Source organism: Juglans regia, chromosome 16, assembly GCF_001411555.2.
Source record: "Juglans regia cultivar Chandler chromosome 16, Walnut 2.0, whole genome shotgun sequence".
Taxonomy (NCBI): domain Eukaryota; kingdom Viridiplantae; phylum Streptophyta; class Magnoliopsida; order Fagales; family Juglandaceae; genus Juglans; species Juglans regia.
Window position 1 is genome coordinate 12,550,334 of NC_049916.1, and position 10,654 is coordinate 12,560,987.

The window sequence follows — 10,654 nt, forward strand, 5'->3', positions numbered from 1 at the left end:
GAGTCTGAATAGTACGCTCTGTTTGACCGTCTGTCTAAGGGTGATATGCAGTACTAAACTTCAACTTAGTGCCTAAAGCTGCCTGCAAGCTCTTCCAAAAATGGGACGTGAACCGCGGGTCCTGATCCGACACGATACTCTTGGGTACTCCATGCAAATGCACTATCTCCTTGACATATAACCGAGTCAACTTACCCACAGAGTCAGTATTATTAACAGGCAAGAAATGGGAACTCTCGGTCAACCAATCAACAATCACCCAAATTGCGTTCTTCCCACTAGGAGTCCTCGGCAAACCCACAACAAAATCCATAGAAATATCATCCCACTTCCACTCAGGAATAGGGAGAGGTTGAAGTCTACCAGCAGGTCTTTGATGCTCAGCCTTTACTCGACGGCACGTGTCACATTTCTCAATAAACAAAGCGATGTCCAACTTCATTCCTCCCCACCAGAAATTCCTCTTTAAATCTCGATACATCTTCGTGCTTCCTGGATGAACTGAATAAGGAGCTGCATGGGCTTCTGCCAAAATCCGCTCTTTAAATTCAGAATCTCGGGGAATCACTCTACGATTCCGAAATCGAAGAATACCATCATTATCCAAGCTGTAATTCAAGGGTCCTCTAGACTTCCTGACTCTTTTCCTGATAGCTAACAATTCAGGATCTCTTCTTTGAAGAGTCTTCAATTCTTCAAAATCCACTACTCGGACATCCAAAATTGAAGATAATAATTCCTCTTGCTGAGAACTCTCGATAAGAAGTCTCCTCATTCCATAAAGGAGAGAGTCCAAATCTGATGACTCTGCTTCATCCACTTGTTGAGATTTTCTACTCAAAGCATCAGCGACTAGATTCGCCTTTCCTGGATGATACTTGATCTCACATTGATAGTCACTAATCAGCTCTAACCACCGTCTCTGTCTCATATTGAGATTCTTCTGAGTAAACAGATGCTTCAAGCTCTTGTGGTCAGTAAAAACTTCACAGGCTTCACCATACAGATAATGCCGCCAAATCTTAAGAGCAAAAACTATTGCCGCCAACTCCAAATCAACACCTATGCTACAACTTCTAAACCTCCATTGAATTCTACTTTTGGTAACCTAATAGCCACTTCCAAAGCTAACCATCAATAACAAATTGCACAACTAAATTATTAATCTCCAATTACAAGTATCTTGTCAAAATTCAAGTCACCACTAATTCCCCAAAATCAACACAATCTGAACTCCTGACTACAACCAAAAATACCACGCTCCTGCTGCGCACTCTGATATTCGCAACATGCATAAAACTTATGTCCTCAAGAAACTAACACCATCGAGTACAAGGTAGCTCCATTCCTATTGACCAAAAACTCTTATCACACCTTGGTAGAAAAATACTCCCTTTCCAGAAACCACGAATTATAACTCAAATTCCTCAATTAACTCTCGCAGCCTTAATCAAAATCAATTCCATAAAATACATCCACCCAACCAACCAATAAGAGCGCCTATAAACTTCTACCTGACAATCTAAACCCAAAAGCTCATCACTTATATTCTTAACAACATCTAATCTAGCGGTGACTAAACTCACTACGAACCACCATAGATTACACCAAAACATTATCAAGACCTTCTTGGTAACTCCCTCACTTATCTCTACTCCTACAAGCTAGCATTAACATAACTAGTTCCTTCAATAGTACATCACTATTAAACCTCAAGGCAAACCATACTGCTCAAATCTTCAATCCACCAAAAGTCATTGCAAAGCACCCAAGGATCCTAATGCTTTATTAACCGCATACCTGATCATCTTATCCACTGTTGATACCTAAGGTTCAACTTCGAAGATCTTATCATACACCATACATGATGTCCCAACAATCTCTCTTCCAGTTAAATAACAATGTCCTTAATTCAACCAAGTGGATGCTCAATTTCCAAAAGAAAGTATAACCTCAAAAATTTAAATTCCTAGATGAACTCAAGTCACAATTAATTCCTGAAGATAATCACAATAACTATTCCCAACCATGCTTCATTGAGTAACCCACTTCAACTGCACACTTCGATCAACTCACCAAAAACTCCAAGCCAAGGTCTCTTAAATTACCACTATTGTGTCAACTCTTCTTCAACACCTACCAAAGTCTCTTTCTCCAAACCAAAATGAGACTAGAACTTATACTCTCCGAAATCCATAACCACTCACCACTACTATACATCAATGTCACGCACCCTTAGCCAAAACCATTAATCCTCCAAACGTGCAGATGATCATCATTACCATTTCCATCACTAGACCTATATCCTCGAAATGAACAAGAATCATTTCCTACATCCACACCATCTATCATCCTTAAAATTGATATGGATTAAATCCTCAACCTATCACTGAAACATCGAGCTAAAAGCAATAATCTTTCGAATTAGATCAACATCCTCAATCCTCAGAAAATACACGAACTAGATAATTCCCTTCAGTTCCAAAGAAATTCTTTCTTGAAAAAAATTCTCACATTAGTAACTTAACTCTCATCAATCCTATTTTAATTCAGTCCTTCAACTTTGTAATTCTAAAACCTTAAACAAAATAAAAATCATTTTCCGAAATCCTTAAAATCGATGACCTCAATCTAAAACATTCACCCTATAAAACTTGTAAATTCTAAAACCCCAAATGTTATCAAATTGCTTATCAAGGTCGGCAAGATCGAAAACTTCTAATCTAAGTAATCCTTTAATTGCTTGTTGAACCTACTACCTTAAATATCATAACTTATTTCCTAAAAACTATGAAGCCTCAAACCTCAGATGAACTTATCATAAATCTAACCTTGAAATTTGTTGAACTTACAACCTCCTACCCCAAAAACTCATTACATAAATTCTACGGAACCTAAGACCTTAATTATCCTAAGCAATTTAAAATTATTCCCCTCCTTAGCAGCAATTCGAATTCCTACTCCAAAAAGTTCACTCTGACCAAGATGTTCGAACCTCGATATTAAAACAAACCAATCACCAAGAGTCCAAACCTATTACACAAAATGTTCAAGCCTAACAATGGCCTTCCCAGTCATACTATCTTCCTGTCATAGCGTAATCCTTAACCCGCCTTTCAATTCCGAACAAAACAAAACAAAACAAAATCAAATCATAACAATTAAAATTTCATACATAAAATAGCATACGACAAAATGCATAAAACCAATGAAGTAGCTCACAATAAAATGATTAAAACAATAAAATAACATACCATAAACTAAATCAATAAAATAAATAAACAAACAAGTAATATACAATAACTAAATAAAACCAATAAAAACCACAAACTTTAAATTAAATAATTTTCAAATCACAACTTTTAAAACTTTCTGGTACTGCACCTATGGGACATGTGGTTTTACCCAGAGCCGAACTGCTCTGATACCACCTGTGGCGCCCCCGACCCCCATGTAAGGAAAACACGGGAATCGAGACGCCGCGATGATGACAACACGGTCACACATCCCAACGAACGTGCCAAGTGTGTGTACATGCAACGGTGTACAACAACAACGCAGCGGATTAGTCAACTAAGTACCAGAATTTAAATATAAGTAAACATCAGTAAAAGAGTTTACAAAATCATCCCAAAATAAAGTTTAACACATGTCCCAGAAATACAAAAGGGTAAAAATAAAATAACAATAACCAGTGATTCCAGATCACTCCTCGGGCGGAGCCGTCTCCTCAGGCTCGCCCTCCTCCTCCTCATCTGCATCAAAATCTGCGTTACCACAGAATGGTACCGCAGGTAAGTATAACCCAAAAATATACTCAGGAATATAAAATGCATTATGCCACCAACATGCATGCATATGAAGAAATATACATTTTCCTCAAAACATCATTTTTCCCGAAAATGATAATTTTCCAACACACGCCAAAATCCCATTTGGCCCAAAAATAATCCGTAAAACATTTTCCCAGAAAATGATTTACACAAAATCCAACTCACACTATTTTCCCAGAAAATAGTCCATTTAATCCGTCAATACCCTATGCACCATGGCCTCCCCTAGGGACCATCCGCACGTCCTGGCTTCGTAGCGATGCCCAGTTCCGCGCCCAGCGCGTACATGGCCAGACATCCTCTAGTCCCCGCCAGCAGAAGGACCACGGAGTCGGCACGAATCTCTCGTCCGATCCCATTGTCGCCCAGCGACAATCCAGGGGACGTTACTCAGTTTATTCCGCTCCCGAGTAACCAGAGGAGCTCCACCGAGATAATGCCCCATCTCGGCTTGGGGTCGTGATACGCACGCACCCAAATTCCATTCTCACATGAAAACCCAGTTTTCATAAACACATGAACATGAATGCAATACACGAAAACCCAGTTTTCCTTTACAAACATGATCATGCATGAAATAATGATATGCACATGTACCAACACAAATCCACATTCCTCAATAACCAATAACCAATCCAATCAAACCAACCCAAACAACTCCAATCATAAATCCATCCGACCCCCGTACTCCTCGGACTCAGTCCGGCATGCCAAAAAAATACAGTGAAATGCGTTAGTGCAAAAATACATAAAATTCATGAGAATACTTTGGAGAAATACTTACAGCGCTATATGATAATTTCCGGAGGATCACGAAGCTGAAAAAGGCGACGTCTGAGCAACACCACAGTGTAAAATACACTGTGGCCGTGGGTCACAAATACCCACTTTTCAACGGAGACAAACGAAGACCCCAAAATGATAGGGTAGGGCCTAGAGAGGTCGGTGAAGCCAATGGTGGTGGTGGTTTGCCGTGGATGACGGCGCAAATGGTGGTTTAAGGCCAAAAATGCCGAAATCGGAGATGGACTTGGTGGGGCTTCACCGGTGACGGATCGGAGCCGGGGTTGGGTCCAAAGGGTTGCCAAGAGGTCGGGGATGAAGTGGTAGGAAGATGGTGGCCAATGGCGGTGCGACGGCGGCGCAACGGCGGAAAGAGTGCCGCGGCTTCGTGGGCTTCGTGGGGGCTAACGGTGGCACGAACGGCGGTGATATTGGTGGGGTAGGACGGCCGGCAGCTGAGGAATGCAAGGGACCGGGCGGTGTCGACCACTGCCGACGGACGGCGGCGCTGGGAGGGGTCGAAGGATCGGGCGGAGGAGAGGGGAGAGAGAGTCCGTGCGCGGGAGAAGAAAGAAGCCGAAGGAAAATAAGGGAAAAAGAGAAAAAGGAAGGAAAAGAAAAGGAGAGGAAAGAAAAAGAGAGGAAAAGAAATGAGGTCCAATCCTCACAACTTGGGTCACGAAAATGATCCAACGGAAATGATTTTAAAACCACAAATTAAATAAAATGATTTAAACGTAATGGTAAAGTCAAATTGAAATAATTAAATCTCACAATAATTAATTAAATATTAAAAGCAATTTAAATACATAACAAAAAATAAATATTAAGAAAGCACATAAAAATAATTTTTCACCAAGTTAAAAATCCTAAAAATAACCCAATTAAAATCCAGTAATTTTAAAACAAAAGAATAATTTTTTTTGAATAACATAAAAATAATCATTCAATAAAAATACACTAAAATACGGGGTGTTACAATCATCCACTCCTCCAGTGAAATTATCAGGAATGGTGATCTTGAGGCTTTCGTGCTTTCTATTTTTCTCAAGAGAGATGCCACGTGTATAGCCACGACCGCGACGTGCAGATGCATGAACTACATGATAAGAGTATAATTATAGTTATATAGTTATTGAGACAAAAGTATTAACTATATAATTAATTATCAACGACAATATTTCCTTACTGGTGGGTGTCGACTGGTTGTTGTTCTTTTGCGTGTTAACTTGATCTTTAGGAGCGAATTGCTTGAGTGGGCAGTCCTCAATGGGTTCGGGACTTGGACTTGGCGGAGGCACTTTCTTCGTTGTCTTTTTGGCGGCATCCTTCAAAAGAATTAATTATATTATTAGGGTTCCTTGAGGTAGGTATAGAGCAAGACGATGAGATGACTCTGTGTAAGGGAAAGAAGCTTCAGGACTTAAGGAAACTGAAGTAAAAGTGAAGTGAAGTGAAATATGAGGAACTCGATATGCACCGTTTTCTAGAAGACTGGGAATGCACTGTTTGGGAAGAGACTTGGAGCGCATTGTTTGGGGAAGAGGACTTGCCATTTAGTAAATCATGCAGCAATGCCATTTAATGTCTTTTATTAGCGTTTTTCATTTGCTTTGTATTTGCTTTCTGTTAGAATAAGGGACACATGTAAGCAGTTTAGGTGATGATTTTGTTAGGCTACAGAGTATGTAACCCATAGTGGTACGCGGAAGGAATCATCTTAAAACACTTGATAGAAATGTCCTTTTGTTTTGAAGGTTAAGGGATCCCTCGAAGTACCCTAATGGCTCACTATTTTCTCAGTGCCTTTTATCAAACATCTTGTCTACATTTTCCACTCCATCCTCATTACATTCTATTCAATCCATTTACTCCATTACAGTAATACACGCAATGGAACTCAATTGTCAGACCATTTCTGCGTAGATTTGTATTGGTGTTTTTTGACGATATATTGGTATACAGTAGATCCATGGAAGATCATTTTGGCCACTTAAAATAGGTCTTAAGGACCCTTCAGAAACATTTCTTATTTGCTAAGAGATCCAAGTGTCTCTTTGTAGTACCTGGAGTTGAATATTTGGGCCACATTGTTTCAGGAAAGGGTGTCAAAGTAGACCCCAAGAAATTAGCTACTATGCTTGAGTGGCCAACCCCTAAAAATATTATGGCCTTACGAGGTATTTTGGGATTGATGGGGTATTATCGAAAATTTATTCAGCGCTATGGACTGATTGCTGCCCCTCTCACTGCCTTATTAAAAAAGAATTCATTCTCATGGTCAGAAGGGGCTACCAAGGCTTTTGGGGATCTTAAACAGGCTGTCACTTCACGACCTGTTCTAAGACTCCCAGATTTTTCTTAAACCTTCACGTTGGAGTGTGATGCAAGTGGAGGTGGCATTGGGGCTGTACTGATGCACCAGGGGCAGCCAATAGCTTTTCTCAGCAAAGCATTAAAGGGTAGGGCCTTAACTCGTCCACTCATGAAAAAGAACTCCTAGCTCTAGTCACAGCAGTACATAAGTGGCTCCCGTACTTATTGGGCCAAGCCTTTAAGGTCAAGACGGACCAATAGGCCCTCAAGTACTTACTGGAGCAAAAGGTGGGGACCGTATCTAAACAAAAATGGATTACTTAGCTCTTGGGGTAGGACTTCACCATTGACTACAAACAAGGAAAGGAAAACAAGATTGCCGATGCCTTGTCCAGAAGGCATGAAAATGACAACAGTATGGAGGGCTCCCAGGCAGTTATCACTTTCCTACTCCATTGTGGATTGAGGAACTTAAGGGTACTTATGCATTCTCTCAGGAGCTGCAGGAGTTATTGGTCAAGTCTAATTCAGGCCAAGAACTTCCTAAAGGGTATTCTGTTCAACAAGGTTTAATATTAAATAAAGGGAGAATAATAATGGATCCCAACTCAGCTTTTAAGGGTAAGGTGCTGAAATTCATACATGATGACCCCCATGCAAGTCATTCGGGTTTTCTTAAGACATATCACCATGCCAAAGGGGATTTCTTTTGGACAGGGATGAAGAATGATATTAAACGGTCAGTCTGTGAGTGTGATACTTGTCAAGCCAACAAACATGAGACTATTCCTTATCCTGGCCTTCTCCAACCAATTCCTGTACCTGAGCAAGCTTGGGAAGCTATATCGTTGGACTTTGTGGAGGATTACCTAAATCCCAAAGGGCTTATGTTATTCTAGTAGTGGTAGATCGCTTAACCAAGTATGGTCATTTTATTACTCTCTCCCACCCTTGTACTGCAGCAGTGGTGGCTGATAAATCTTTTCAGGAAATTTTCAAACATCATGGCATGCCCAAGACTGTAATCTCATATAGGGATCCTATATTTCTCAGCTCATTTTGGAAATCTCTCTTCTAGATGCAAGGTTCTACACTAAATTACATTTCAGCCTATCACCCTGAGACGAATGGGCAGACTGAAACCCTAAACAAAACTCTAGAAGGGTACCTACGATGTTATGCAAGGACTAAGCCTAAGGTGTGGGCTCAATGGCTCTATATGGCCCAATACTGGTATAATACATCTTACCACACAGTGACTAAAGTCACACTATTCGAAGCCCTCTACTGCTACCCTCCCCCTCACTTGGCTACTTACATTCTAGCCACTACCTCAAATGTTTCTATGGATACCCAGCTACGCACCAGAGAACAACTCAAGACACTACTCAAAATCAATCTCACAGCAGCCCAGTCAAGAATGAAATTTTATGCTGATAAAAAATGCACAGAATGAGTACTTTCAGTAGGTGACTATGTTTACCTCCATTTACAACCTTACTGCCAAAAGTCAGTGATGGCTCGCTAGAACCTGAAGCTCTCCTCGAGGTTTTATGGTCCTTTCCGTGTACTCCAGCATCTCGGTCAAGTGGCCTACAGGCTGGATCTAGCCCCAAGCTCACAGATCCACCTAATTTTTCACGTTTAATGCCTGAAACAAAAACTTGGGGCTCAGATCTGTCCCTTACCAAACCTTCCACCAACTAATAACGAAGATGAAATCTTACCCGAACCTAAGGAAGTGATTGACAGGCAATTGAAGAAAACGGGCCACCGCGCCACCACTGAGGTCTTGGTTAAATGGGTCGCAACAGGCTATGAAGATGACAATTGGGAGTCTTTGTGGAAGTTACGGGGACTTTACCCACACCTTGTGGGCAAGGTGCTCTAAGAGGGGAGGATTGTTAGGGTTCCTTGAAGTAGGGATAGTGGAAGACGAAGGGATGACTCTGTGTAAGGGAAAGAAGCTTTGGGACTCAAGGAAACTGAAGTGAAAGTGAAGTGAAGTGAAATATGAGGAACTCGATATGCACTGTTTTCTACAAGACTGGGAACGCACCGTTTGGGAAGAGACCTGGAGCACACATTTTGGGGAAAGGACTTGCCGTTTAGTAAATCATGCAGCAATGTCGTTTAATGTATTTTATTAACGTTTTTCATTTGCTTTGTATTTGCTTTCTGTTAGAATAAGGTACGCAGAAGGAATCATCTGAAAACTCTTGATAGAATTGTCCTTTTGTTTTGGAGGTTAAGGGATCCCTCAAAGTACCCTAATGGCTCACTGATTTTCTCAATGCCTTTTATCAAACATCTTTTCTACATTTTCCTTTCCATCCTCATTACATTCCATTCAATCCATTTACTCCATTATAGTCATACACACAACAGTATCCTTACATATATCAAGGAAAACTAATTAGAAGAAATTATGAAAAGTATAATATTTTATAGTCACCTATATGAATAAAATATTTAGTACTTTTATTCTTCATCTTCAGATGTATTTCCATGCTTGTTTTAAAATCTCCCTCAATAACATCTTCATCATCGTCATGCACCTCTTTTTCGTCCTCCTTATCCGCCTCTTGCCAGGATTCTGATTCGTCTTCATCTTCTGACTCTTCTTCTTCTACTACTTCTTCCTCCTCACTTACTTGAATTGAATAATCATTTAACACGAACGGGTCGAGATGGACGGGTGGGACATCATCTCTACACAAGGGGAGCAACTCGAGTGCACTGAGGTCAACAAACAAGTTAATACCCTCTCCATCTTCCTGGTATGCCTCTACAATCGGAGTGTCATCTTCATCTCCACTATTCTCATAATCTGCACTCATTCCTGCTTCATATATATTTCAAGGGACAAATTTTTGTACGACTCACCAAGTTATCTCTCCAGTATCTTCATCAGCACTTTTCATTGAATCAATCAAGTAATAGACTTGGGTAGCTTGACAAGTCAATATAAATGGATTATCTTCGTACCATTTAGATACAGTATTGACACTCGTAAAGTGATTATCCCTTTGAATCGAAACCCGACCACCGCCTAGATCCCACCAATCACATTTAAAGACATATGTTACAGACCCACCCAGATATTTCAATATGATAATATCACGTATGACACCATAATAGTCAATATCATCTGCTCCATGACTCCCCTCAACCAACACACCAGAGTTTTGAGTCTTTCTATTATGTTCACGGCCCAAAGTATGGAATCTATAACCTCGAACCGTGCAGGCAGTGTATCGAAGTGCTCTATTTGAGGGACCACGGTTCAATGCATATAATTCAGGAGAAATTGATCTGAGATCATGAGCACGTTGTTCCAAAATCTAATAATTGAAATAGTATATATTTATTAAAAGTTACCCAGAGTTAAAAGTTTCAAAATGTAACATATATATAATTTTAGTTCATACACGTTCTTCAAACCATCCGGGATATTCTTCCTTGTGTCTTGCCTCTATATTTTGTATGCCTTTCGTCCTAAGTTTGTCCATGTGCTCACTGTTATATATAAATGCAAAAGAAGTATATTTTGAGCACTACAGTTATAGTTAAACTTCAATAAAACTAGAATTATTCGAAGCATGAAACGACATACTAGAGATAATCATCAATCTCCTGGCAATTATTTAGTACATACCACCGAACTTTACCTAACTCTCCATCAATAAAATCGTAACTTGTTTGTGCACCCAAGGGACGTA